The sequence below is a fragment of the Ursus arctos genome, unplaced genomic scaffold, assembly GCF_023065955.2.
Source record: "Ursus arctos isolate Adak ecotype North America unplaced genomic scaffold, UrsArc2.0 scaffold_8, whole genome shotgun sequence".
Classification (NCBI taxonomy): Eukaryota; Metazoa; Chordata; class Mammalia; order Carnivora; family Ursidae; genus Ursus; species Ursus arctos.
This window is the reverse complement of record NW_026623100.1, coordinates 72,896,640-72,909,981: the sequence shown is the minus strand read 5'-3', so window position 1 is coordinate 72,909,981 and position 13,342 is coordinate 72,896,640. Positions and strand designations below refer to the sequence as shown.

General features: G+C 37.3%; 1 long non-coding RNA gene across 2 annotated transcripts in view; it reads right to left on the bottom strand.

Moving 5' to 3' along the window:
- The window catches only part of LOC123001989 (uncharacterized), a 520,842-nt gene that overhangs the window by 359,292 nt on the left and 148,208 nt on the right, over positions 1–13,342 (bottom strand). The window lies entirely within an intron of this gene.

The window sequence follows — 13,342 nt, the reverse complement described above, 5'->3', positions numbered from 1 at the left end:
GTGCCAGAGAGTCACTTCCGAGGAAGGATAAGATCAAATTGGAAGGAAAATCCTACCTTCAGGTAAAATCTAAAGAAACATTGCTTTTACTGTGTTATGCTACTCAACCCTATCCCTTCTGAAAGAATTTCTCAAGAAAACTAGCATTTCTGGCTCCTAAATTAAAACTGTTTACGATTTATCACGCAGGGAAGAGGGCTTTATGTCATTATCCAAGTGAAAAACACACATTCCAGTATCAATGTCAGTCCACAGGCTTGTGGCTGGCCTCCAGCCACCACCCTCCTAACACTCTAAAACCTGTTTTCTGTCTCAATGCATGCTACCCAGAACATCCTACTTCTTTTTGAAGCTCCCAAGTCACATTTAAAAACTCCACCACATCTCTGTTGAAAAGATTAATTTAAACTAAGAATCTATTTTCTCAGTCACTTAAGGGGGCTGTCTATTTAGATACATCACTGTAGTAAGTAAGCTCTTAGCAAATACTATTTCTTCATTTCCATACACACAGAGATTGCAAACTGAAAGGAAGAGCAAAGAACAGGCTACTGAGATGTGGTTCTCTTACTTGGGCATGCCATTTTGAGGAAGTTGTTTAACCTTCCCATGCCTTGGAATTCTTATCTTTAAAATGCATATTATGTGTACCCCAATATAATAAAGGCCATGTATGGCAAGCCCGCAGCTAACATCATAATCAGTGGTGAAAGCTGAAAGCTTTTCTTCCAAGATCAGGAACAAGACAAGGATGACCACTCTTGCCACTTTTATCTGACATAGTATTAGAAGTCCTAGCCAGGGCAATTAGGCAAGAAAAGAAAAGACAAGACATCCAAATTGGAAAGGAAGAAGTAAAACTGTCACCATTTGCAGGCAACATGATATTATATACAAAAACCCTAAAGACTCCACCAAGAAAACTGTTAGGGCTAATAAATATTTTCAGTAAAGTTGCAGGTTACATCATCAATGTACAAAAATATGTTGCATTTCAAATATTAATAACAAACTATCAGAAAGAGAAGTTAAGAAAACAACCTCAATCACAATGGCATCAAAAACATGTAAATACCTGGGAATAAATTTAACCAAGGAGTGAAAGATCTTTACAGTGAAAACTGTAAGACACTGATATAAGAAACTGAAGGGGACACAAACAAATGGAAAGATATTCCATGTTCATGATTTGGAAGAAATAATATTACTTAAATGTCCATACCACCCCAAATAATCTATAGATTCAATGCAATCCCTATTAAATTCCAACGGCATTTTTCACAGAATAGAACAATCAATCTTAAAATTAGTATAGGACCACAAAAGACCTCACATGGCCAAAGCAATCTTGAGAAAGAAGAACAAAGCTAGAGGCATCAAACTCCCTGATTTTAAATGATATTACAAAGCTACAGTAATCAAAACAGTATGCTATTGGCATAAAAACAGACACATAAATTGATGGAACAGAATAGAGAGCCTAGAACTAAACCCATGCATACATGCTCAGCTACTTGATGACAAAGAAACTAAGAGTAGGTAGTGGGGAAATGACAGTCTCTTCAACGAACGATGCAGGGAAAATTGGAGAGCTACATGCAAAAGAATGAATATGGACTACTATCTTCAGCATACATAAGAATTAACTCCTAATGGATTAAAGACTTAATTGTGAGACCTGAAACCATAAAAATCCTAGGAAAAAAAATGTCAGTAAGCTCCTTGACATCAGTTTTGGTGATGATTTTTGGGATTTGACATCGTTAAAAGCAAACATAAACAAGTAGGACTATATCTAATAAGTGTCTGTGTAGCAAAAGAAACCATCAACAAACCAAAAAGGCAACCTTTTTAAATGGGAGAAAATATTCAAAAATTATATATCTGATAAGGTGTTAATTTCCAAAACATATAAAGAACCCATAAGACTAGATAGCAAAAAAAACCAAACAATGCAATTTTAAAAATGGGCAGAGGATCTCAATAGACATTATTTCCAAAGAAGACATATAGAAGGTCAACCAGTACATGAAAAGGGCCCAACATCATTAATCATCGGAAATGCAAACCAAAACCACAATGAGATATCACTCCACATCTGTTATAATGGCTATTACCAAAAAGATAAGAAATAAAGAGTATTGGTGAAGATATGGAAAAAAGGGAACAGTTGTGCAGTGTTGGTGGGAATATAAATTGGTGCAGACACTATGGAGAACAGTATGGAGGTTCCACAAAAAATTAAAAATAGAACATTATATGATCTAGCAACTCCACTGCTGAGCATTTAAAAAAACACACTAATTCAGGGGCGCCTGGGTGGCACAGTCGTTAAGCGTCTGCCTTTGGCTCAGGGCATGATCCCGGCTTTCTGGGATCGAGTCCCACATCGGGCTCCTCAGCTAGGAGCCTGCTTCTTCCTCTCCCACTCCCCCTGCTTGTGTTCCCTCTCTCGCTGGCTGTCTCTCTCTGTCAAATAAATAAGTAAAATCTTTAAAACACACACACACACACACACACTAATTCAAAAATATATATGCACCCCCATGTTCACTGGAACCTTATTTATAATAACCAAGACATGGAAACCTAAGTGTTCATTGATAGATGAGTAGATAAAGAAAATTTTTTTTTAAAGATTTTATTTATTTATTTGACAGAGATAGAGACAGCCAGCGAGAGAGGGAACACAAGCAGGGGGAGTGGAAGAAGCAGGCTCATAGCGGAGGAGCCTGATGTGGGGCTCGATCCCAGAACGCCGGGATCACGCCCTGAGCCGAAGGCAGACGCTTAACCGCTGTGCCACCCAGGCACCCTGATAAAAAAAAATATTGTACATATATAAAATGGAATATTAAAAGCTATAAGAAAGAAGGCAATCTTGACATTTGGGACAACATACACAGAATATGAAGACATTGTGCTAAGTGAAATAAGTCAGAGACAGACAAATACCATATGATTTCACTTATATGGAGAATCTAAAATAAAAATGAGCTCATAGATACAGAGAACAGGTTTGGCTGTAGGAGTAAAATGGGCAAAGGGGTCAAAAGGTATACATTTCCAATTACAAAATCAGTAAGTCATCGGGACATAATGTATAGCACAGTGACTATGGTTAATAATACTGTATTGCATATTTGAAAGTTGCTAAGAGAACAGATCTGAAAAGATCTCATCACAGGAAAAAAATGTTACTATGTATGTCGACAAATGCTAACTAGATATCGTGGTAATCATTTTGCAATATATACGAATATTGAATCATTATGTTGTACACCTGAAACTAACATAGCATTATGTCAATTATATTGATTTGAAAAAGTAAAAAAAACAAAAACAAAACTTTGCAGCTGCCTCACATTCAAATTCCAATTCCAGGTCTAGCATTGACTAATTACATGACTTCGAACAAGTTATTTAAACTTCCTGAGATTTATTTTCCCAAGTCTTTAAAATAGAGAGTTGATAATCATCTGTTAATGCCATTATAGATACAATTATATAAGTAAAATTATCTGTGTAAAGTCCTAGACATACAACATGTGTTCAATAAATAGCTATTTAAGTTTTAGTAAAACAACAAAATACATTAGGAGACATTTTACCTAATTAAATATCTTATAACCTCATAAATAAATTTTGAATCTACATCCCACAGTGTCTGAAAAGCTGCCTGCATATTAGAAATTCAAGATATATATATTAGTGAATAGAAATAATGTCAGTGTTTCAGGACCAGATTATCCCCCATTGTTCTCCCTTCCTTGCAGTAGCCCTTATGGCCATAGTATTCACCCTTTTGGTGTTCATGGCATTTCTTTCAAAAACTGTAATTTTTAGCAGAACATATTAAGAGTTTAAATTCCACCCACCCATCAATCAATCAATCAGTCAATCAAATGCATATTATAAAAATTCTTACTACACAAAGTCCTGTGGTGTGCAGAATTTTGGTCCTCATGATCTCTATCCCATGGTGTTACTCCCATGGTTTTATGTTACATTACATGACAAATGGGATTTTGCAGATGTAACTAAGATTACTAATCAGTTGATCCTAAGATAGGAAGATTATCCTGGATCATACAGGTGGGCCCAGTATAATCACATGGGCCGTCAAAAACAAAAGAGGAAGGTACAGATCTGATTCATGAGAAGAACTCAATGAACCATTGCTTGTCTGCAGATGGAGGAGACCAGGTGAAAGATATAATAAAAAAATGAATTCTTCCAACACCCAGGGAGTGGGGAAGAGGATCCTGATCCCTACATAAGAACTACAGCCCCAGAAGACACTTTGATTTTATCATAGTAAGACACTAATTTAAAAATCCAACAAGGGCACATGGATGGCTCAGTCGGTTAAGCATCCAACTCTTGATTTCGGCTCAGGTCATGATCTTAGGTGCATGAGATCAAGCCCTGCATCGAGCTCTGTACAGAGTGTAAAGCCTGCTTAAGATCCTCTCTCTCTTCCTCTCCTTCTGCTCCCTCCACCCCACCCATGCTTGCTCTCTCTAAAAAATAAAACAACAAAAAAACCCACAACCATACCATGTTGCACTTTCGACCTATAGAGCTCTGAGATAAATAGTGGTGGTGTTTTAAGCTGCTAAGTTTGTGGTAATTTGTTTAATTTGCTATACAGCACTAGAAAACTAATGTAGGGCCAAAAGGAGAACTAAATAGTACATGCAAAAAGTCACTGTAACTAATGCAAAGCTTTGCAAATATCCTTTGTGTATTAGGGTATTCCAGGGAAACACAACCAATAGAAAATTGTACATATTTACCATAAGGTAAATAGAGGCTGAGGAGTCCCATGGTCTGTTGCCTGCAATCTAGAGCCCCAGAAAGGCCTGTCGCGTAGTTTGAAGGCTTGAGAGCCAGAGAGCTGATGGTATAGATCCCCGTCTGAGTCTAAAGGCCTAAGTACTCCTGATTCTGGCAGATCAATGTTGCAGCCCAAGCCATCAGATAGAGGTCAAATTCAACCTTCTTGTACGTTTTTGTTCTATTCAGCCACTTAGCAAACCACATTGGGGAGGTCCATCTTCTTTACTCAGTCCACCAATTCAAATGTTATTTTCTTCCAGAAACGTCCTTGCAGATACACCCAGTATACAACACAATATTATTAAGGCAATGAATATGTTGTACATGAAATCCTCAGAATTTATTCATCTTATGACTGAAAGTTTGTACCCTCTGACCTCTAAAATCAGGAACAAGACAAGGATGCCCACTCTTGCCACTACTATTCAATATAGTACTAAAAGTCCTAGCCAGAGCAAATAAACAAGAAAAAGAAATAAAAGCCATCCAAATTGGAAAGGAAGAAGTAAAATTGCCTCTGTTTGCAGATGACATGATCTTATATATAGACAATCCTAAAGACTCCACCAAAAAGCTATTAGAACTAATAAATTCAATGAAGCTACAAGATACAATATCAACATACAAAAATTAGTTGCATTTTTACACACTAACAAGGAACTATATGAAAAAGAAATTAAGAAAAGCCCATTTACGATAGCACCAACAATAATAAAATACTTACGAAAACACTTAATCAAGGAGGCTAAAGATTGGTAAATATTGATGAAAGACTGAAAACTATAGAACACGGATGTAAGACACTGAAGAAGACACAAATGAATGGGAAGGCATCCCATGCCTGGTTGGTTGGTCTTAACACAAGAAGCACCTTTAAGAAAGTTACCATTTGATAATCCTCCTTATCTGAAAAAAGTTTGTTAACTGACCTCTCAGGGACAACTGACAGTTTGTCAAGCTCCATGCTGGACTCACTAGGTCCATGTTCCTGCAGCAACATGAGCTCCTGGCACTTCTTTTGAGGGCCTTTGATGGCTGCTGTTCCCCTTAAGATTCTGCATTCTTCCATTTCGAATTACTTTGTAGGTAAAACCTGTTCACTCATCTGTAACTCCACATTGGCTGTGGGGCTGCCTATGCCCCTGTTGCCTCCTTTTTGGAGCTGGGGGCGGGGGTGGGGAAGGTTTACAAATGCCAGGATGCTCTATCACCCTTTTTTCCCCTTTGGCTCTCTGAGGGCTCCTCACTGTCTGTGACCATGTTAGCCTGGAGACCTCATTCCAGATGCTTACTCAACCAACTAGGACATAAGCAGAAACGCTTCGTCTAATTTTGACCTAAAACACAAAGACTAGTTCTTTGTCAGGTACCATTTCATGTATACCTCTCTCCCTAGAAAGACACATGAAAAAGGGTGGCTCTTACAGAAGAGAAAAAATACAAGATCTGCTGCTCTTCCCTACCACTCGTACTCCTATTTTTTTTAAAGCATATTCCATTTCTTACATCATCTGTATCTCAAACTTTCTCCAAAAATAAAAATGCTTCTTTATTAAAATAGTTCACATTTCCCTCATGAGTTTTCAGTAATTAGATATCATAATGAAAGACATAATTTTTGCCTGTGGTAATACAGCACACACAATTACCTTTAAAACTAAGAACTTGCCCTGATTGTCATTAAGAGTGTTCTTAGTTACAAGGCAATTTGGGGTGGTAAATACTGCCAGAATGTTTTTGTCTGTATTCTGGTTCAACTAAGTATGCAGAGCATATAGTAGTTGAGAGCTCATACTCTGAAAATAAACAACCTCAGTTTTGTGTTTCAGCTCTGAGTTACTAGCCATGACTTTGTACAAGCTATTTAATTCTCTAAGCCTCATATTTTTCATTTGTAAAATTCATTCATTCATTCATTACACATACTTATTGAGTTCCCACCATTTTCATTATCATTACAATTACCATCATTCTATTCAGAGTCACATGAGATATCCATGTCACTGTGTTTAACTAAAATGATTACAGAACATTGAATTGGTTGGTGTGAAACATAAATAGCAAAGCCATAGCTCAGATGGCAAGACTAAGGTTAACCTGAGAGCAGGGTGCCTCCTTTCAATAGTACCATAGCACTCTATGCTTATGAGCTTGGTAATGTTTTTCAAAATGTTTAGTGTTTATGGATTTATGCCCCCTTCTTGACTTGAAGTTAGGGACTGTATCATTAATCTTTTATTTCCAGCTCTTAGTAAAATACTATGTATATATGGCAGAGCTTAATGAATGGTTTTTAAGTGAGTAAATGAATGAATGAATAATGAAGCATATGTAGTAAGAGATAGGAAAACAATTGGAGAAAATAAGAAAATAATTAGAGGAAAAAAATCAACCTGGAGGATATGCTCCACCCTCCAAATAACCACAGAATATCAGTAAAATAGACCTCATTTGGGAGGAAGCTGAAAGGAAAGACATCTGTGTTTCAATTCTATGCTGTAAAGTCTGGTGTGGTAGTAACCAAAGGATAGAAATGATACTCTCAGGAGTAACAGGGATACCAGAACTCAGAGGAAACAAATTCCGAAAACTGTATTTTTTATCAAAAACAAAAGAAACAACAGGTGTTGGCAAGAATATGGAGAAAGGGGAGCCCTCCTGCACTGTTGGTATGACTGCAATCTGGCGCAACCACTCTGGAAAACAGTATGGAAGTTCTTCAAAAGGTTAGAAATAGAATTATCCTATGATCCAGCGATTGAACTACTAGGTATTTACCCAAAGAATACAAAAATACTAATTCAAAGGAATACATGCACCCCAATGTTTATAGCAACATTAGCTACAATAGCCAAACTATGGAATCAACTGATGAATGGATAAAGGTGTGGTGCGTGTGTGTGTAATGGAATATTATTCAATCATCAAAAAGAATGAAATCTTGCCATTTGCAATGATGTGGTTGGAGCTAGACAGTATTATGCTAAGCAAAGTAAGTCAGAGAAAGAGAAATACCATAGGATTTCACTCACATGTGAAATTTAAGAAACAAAACAAAAAGGGATGGGGAAAAAGAGAGGCAAATTAAGAAACAAACTCTTTTTTTAAAAGATTTTATTTATTTATTTATTTATTTGAGAGGGAGAGAGAAAGCGCAAGCCAGAGGGAAGAGGCAGAGGAAGGAAAGGAAAGGAAAGGAAAGGAAAGGAAAGGAAAGGAAAGGAGGAAGAGGAAGGAAAGAAAGGAAGAAGGAAAGGCAGGCTTGTATTTTTAGACTGAACTTTAAGTTTATAGACAGAGGTGAAGCACTTCCAGTCCCTTGAACATATTAGCACAGATACTAGGAAATGACCATCCTTGGTGGGCCAGAGTGAAAGACAAAAGCATGAAAATCTGACAATGACATAGAACCAAGTCAATCAATGTAGAGATGGATTTACCCAAGAAGATAGGACTCTAGCCAATCAATGCTAAGCATCCTTGGTACTTTTGTAAGTAGCATTGCGCATTTGGCTTATGGCGACATCACTCCAATCTCTGCCTGCATCTTCATACTGTCTTTTCTACATATCCTCCTCCTTCTTATGGGAGTAGGGATTGACTGGAAACCAGTACAAAAGAACTTTTTTGGTGGGATAATGAACATGTTCTAAAACTGGATTACGAGTATGGTCGCAGAATCCTATAAATTTACTAAATATCATCATATTGCACACTTAAATAGGTGAAATCTATGTGATACTTCAATGGCATTTACAAATTAGATTTAAAATTAAGAACTTCATTTTGTTAAAAGACATTAAAAATTGAACTGTAAACCACAGAATCAGAGATGGTATATCCACCAAAGGATGTATAATCAGAATATATTCTTATATATATATTTTTAAAACTCCTAAAATCAGGAAAAAACTGGCAGGTGATTTTTTTAGGTATAATTAACCTTCAGTCTTCTATTAGTTTCCGATAGCAGGTGATTCTTTTTTAATGGACAAAAGAACAGTACTTCTCAAAAGAGAATGTCTGAATATCCAATAAATATATGAAAAGCTGTTCAACTTCTTCAGTTTCCAGGGCATTACAGGTGAAACCACACTGCAATACCATCACCCTCCCATAATCGTGGCTAAAATGAAAATGAGAGTGGACACCAACCATGGGGGAGGATTTGAAATAAAGGAGCTCTCATAAATGTGAATAAATTGGCACCTTTTGAAAAGTCATTTCACACTATTTAATAAGCTAAACAGCAATACCCTACGATATACCAACTCTACTTCTAGTTGATATATGCCTTATAGTAACGTTGATGTCTGTTCCCCCAAAGACATGTATGAGAATATTCAAAGAAACACTGTTCATAGTACCAAACTAATGACGGTACAAATACATGGATAATACATTTTGTTATATGCATACAATGGAATGCGCTACAGCCATGAAAATTAATGCACTATATCTGCATGTAAGGGGTGTTGTGTAGTGATCTACTGGAGGCATGAGGAGAGCCACTGGAATGTTAACAATATTCATTTCACAGTATGAGTGGTGGTTACATGGGTGTGTTTACTTTGTGGCAATTTATCAAGACATACAGTTATTTTTAAAATTTATTTATTAGAGAGAGAGAGCAGGAAGAGGGAGAGAAATCCTCAAGCAGGCTCCCTGCTGAACACAGAGCCCAAAACGGGGCTTGATCCCAGGATCTTAAGATCATGACCCGAGCCAAAATTAAGAGTCCTACACTTAACCCACTGAGCCACCCAGGCACCCCAAGACATACACTTAAGACTTATACACATACTTGTGTGTATGCCATGCTTTACTAAAGAAGTTCGATTGGAAAAGAATGCATGGTGTCATGTTCGCGCCAAACAGCAGCAGTGGAGATTAGACGTAGGCTCTCTCATCTTCTGACACCTGATCTACTATCCTACTAAGCCACTGTATTCTCCAATATCATCTTAATGTGGTCAAATCAGACAGTTTCTACAATTTAAGGTCATAATAAAAATAACCATGTTCTTTTCAACATGTGGTAATACATTATTGTGGTTGGCTGAGGTTATTTTTTCTTGAGTCCATCTTAGAATTGCTATCTACTCATAAACTTATAGGGAAACACCTTAGTCTAACAATTCTATAGGTAATATCTTGATTTTGAAATATTTTTTTCTTTATCTGCTGACAATAATATGTCTTGATACTCTCTTTCACTGATCGTGTATACTTTATGGTCTGGATAATACATATCTTAAAAGAAAATGACAAATTTAAACTTTCAAATGTCTGCTTTGGGGGTTTATGCTACATTTCATTCAGGTTCACTAAAACTCTAAATTTAAAGCTTCCTAAAAGTTTCCTACATTATATGAAATGTCAATACCAATTTTTTTACCTGGCAAAAATAAAACTGAATTCTTACTGTTTAATCTGGATATTCATATAATTAAAAAATCTAAACTGCCTATATATCCTGCCTGCTGTCAGAATAAGAGTCAGTTATTTTAGTCTCTCTGGTGAAACTGACAATATGATCTATTGCTGCTATGATTCTTTCACATAATTAAGCAAAGTCATTACCTATTTTGACACGTAGAAATACTCTTTAGCTTTGTTCTACATTGATTTTGCATCAGAGACTGCACTTTCTACCTCTGTAGGCCTTTGATCCCAACTAATAGAATAAGCACTCAAAATGATAGGCCGTAGTATTTTACTAGAATTTCTTATTATAAAGGAGTAGCTTTATGAGAAGAGCAAGTAATGGAATAGCAAATTTATTTAGTCATTCTTTGCATATCTACTTTTAGCAATACATAAAAAATACTTTCCATCCAAACACACAAGACTTGCATTGAATCCGAGCTAACATGGCGGAAGCTGTCTTTCATAACGCCTACAACCCTCTGGTGCACTTAGCCCTTTTCATGTCAGTTACTGTGAGCATGATGAGGATACTGTGTGTGATTTATCGTTTTACACTTCGCACCCAACAAAGTGTATGGTACATAAAAAGTGCTTCATAAATATTTGCCATTCAAAAGTCCACTGGTTCTTCCAGAGCACATCTTCCTTCCCTCTGGAAATTTGTGAGCTCTTTCTGTCCCTGTAACTTAGCAAATTTACCAAAACCTAAAGGGAAGACTAATAAAATAGAAGACATGGAGCCTACCAGCAATGCGATCACTGAGGGAGATAAACTGAAACTTCCGCACGCTTGTTACAATAGCTTCAGAGTCACCCAGATCTAGGCTTTGGGGACTGAAATGTAGATGCTGGAGAAACACTGGATTAATAGCTAAATAACTAATAACTAAAACAGTAAGGTCACAAACCTGGATACTGTCCTTTTCTTCCCTACACTGCAAAGCTTTGAATTCATTTAACTCAACTTTCTCCAATCCTCTAGTCTTTAAAAGCAGAGAGGCCAATGAGGACACCAAGAAACTTATTAGGAATACGTTTGAAGAAATATCTTACTGTAGATGCCCTGAGCATTGAAAGCATGTTCCCTGTGTCTCAGATTTGGTCCCTACTATAGACTAAAGGTTTGTGTCCCTCAAAAATTCATATGTTGAAATCTCACCCCCAATGTGATGGTATTTGGAGGTGGGACCGCAGGCCATGAAGGTGGAGCCCTCTTGAATGGGATTAGTACCCTGTGGGGGGGGGGGGGGAGAAACCCAGAGAGGTCCCTCATCCCTTCCATCATGTGAGGACACAGTGAAAAGACAGTTGTCTATGATCCAGCTTGCAGGCCCTCACCAAACAATGACTTGATTTTGTACTTATCTGTCTCTATAACAGTGAGAAATAAACTTCTATAGTTATAAGCCACCTGGTCTATGGTGCTGTACATAAGATGTATGCTACCTTATTTTTATGTTTACAACACCCTTTGATATATGAAATATTATATGCTGGAAAGGCCACTTACATATCTAGAACAGATTGGATCTTATGAAACCTTTTTTCCGTGAGTTAACAGCCGTAAGAAATAATGAAAAACAACCACCACAAAACATACAATGGTCTGTTCTCTTATTACCCTGGAAGGGACTGGAATCTCCGTCAGCTATAATAATTATAATAAAAATGAATCATCTCATTTATTACAGTCTGGAGCTAAATAATCTACACATGGATTGGAGAAATTATATCTGATGCTTCCGTTTTCAAGAGAAAACTGTATCTTAATGGGGACAGGCCTCAAGGGAGGCAGTGAGACATCCTCAGTGTAAACAATCAGGCATAGACTAGATGACTGCTCTCGGAGATGCTGTAAAGAGCATCGTTACTCAAAGTAAAAGCAGACAGAGAAAGACAAATTCTGTATGATCTCTCTTCTATGTGTAATCTAAAAACAAACAACTCCTAGGCACAGAGAAGGTTGGTGGTTGCCAGGGGTTGGCAAAATGAATGAAGGTGGTCAAAAGCACAAACTTTCAGTTACACGGTTAAATAAGTTCTGGGGATGTAATGGTCTTTTCCCTCTTCGGGCATTATTTGTTCCATTGGGCAGTTCTCTCAGAAGGATCTAAGATGGCCCGGACCAGCTCCCTCCTGGGGGACACACACAGTTCATTTTCTATACAGTCCTCTAAATTTGGTCCTCTGACACAGGGTGCTTCTGCCTGATTCTCTTCTAGAGACAAATTTTGGGCTATAGTTTTGTCTTGGCACATTCCTCCGAAAAACTCTAAGAGACATATGTTGATTATTCTGATTGTTTCTCTAAAGTTCTTTACATGCTCTCCCCTCCTATATGGGTAAGGAAAAGGGTGGCAGAAATGCACCTGTCAATAAGTCTCTCCCCAAGAAAGCCTTATCATCTAAAAAAGTTTCCCTTCTCAACCTCCTCAGCCTTAAGAGATTTTAATATCTGAATGTACCTTTGGGTAGATATTAAGATCTCAAAACTGAGAACTCAAATTTGAGGACTTCCTTGGCCAGCCGATCTATCGTCTTTGCTTTGTATTACTCTCAGTCTTTGGGACCTTTAGCCCTAAATAAAATACCAGGAGTCCCATTTTGTCATTCCTATTTTATACTGTTGCAGCAGTAGTTCTTCTTGCTGCCTGCCAGAGAACACCACAACCTTTCCCTGAGTCAGACTATTACTGATTAGTATTTGGGATGAAGAGGTGCCTTCCAGAAATGCTGCTGTCCACATTCCAATCAACTCTTATGTAAGTTTAATCTACCTCTCAATGATACAGGACTCAGCTAAGCCTCTAGCACTGGTGTCTTAGACACCTCGGAGGATGATAAAAACATAAGGAGAAAGCCATCCTAGAGTAGATATAAACCCAACCAAGAGTGGATGTAAATGGAATCAGCTTGTGACTATCCATATATATTTATGTAATATATTTAGCACGTAGCATATGGCTGGCATATAGTAGATACTCAATACATTACAGTTCTCTTCTCTACTGAACCTCATTTTTCAAATGAAGAAAACAATTTAAAAATTTTGCCCATTTTCCCCCCTCTG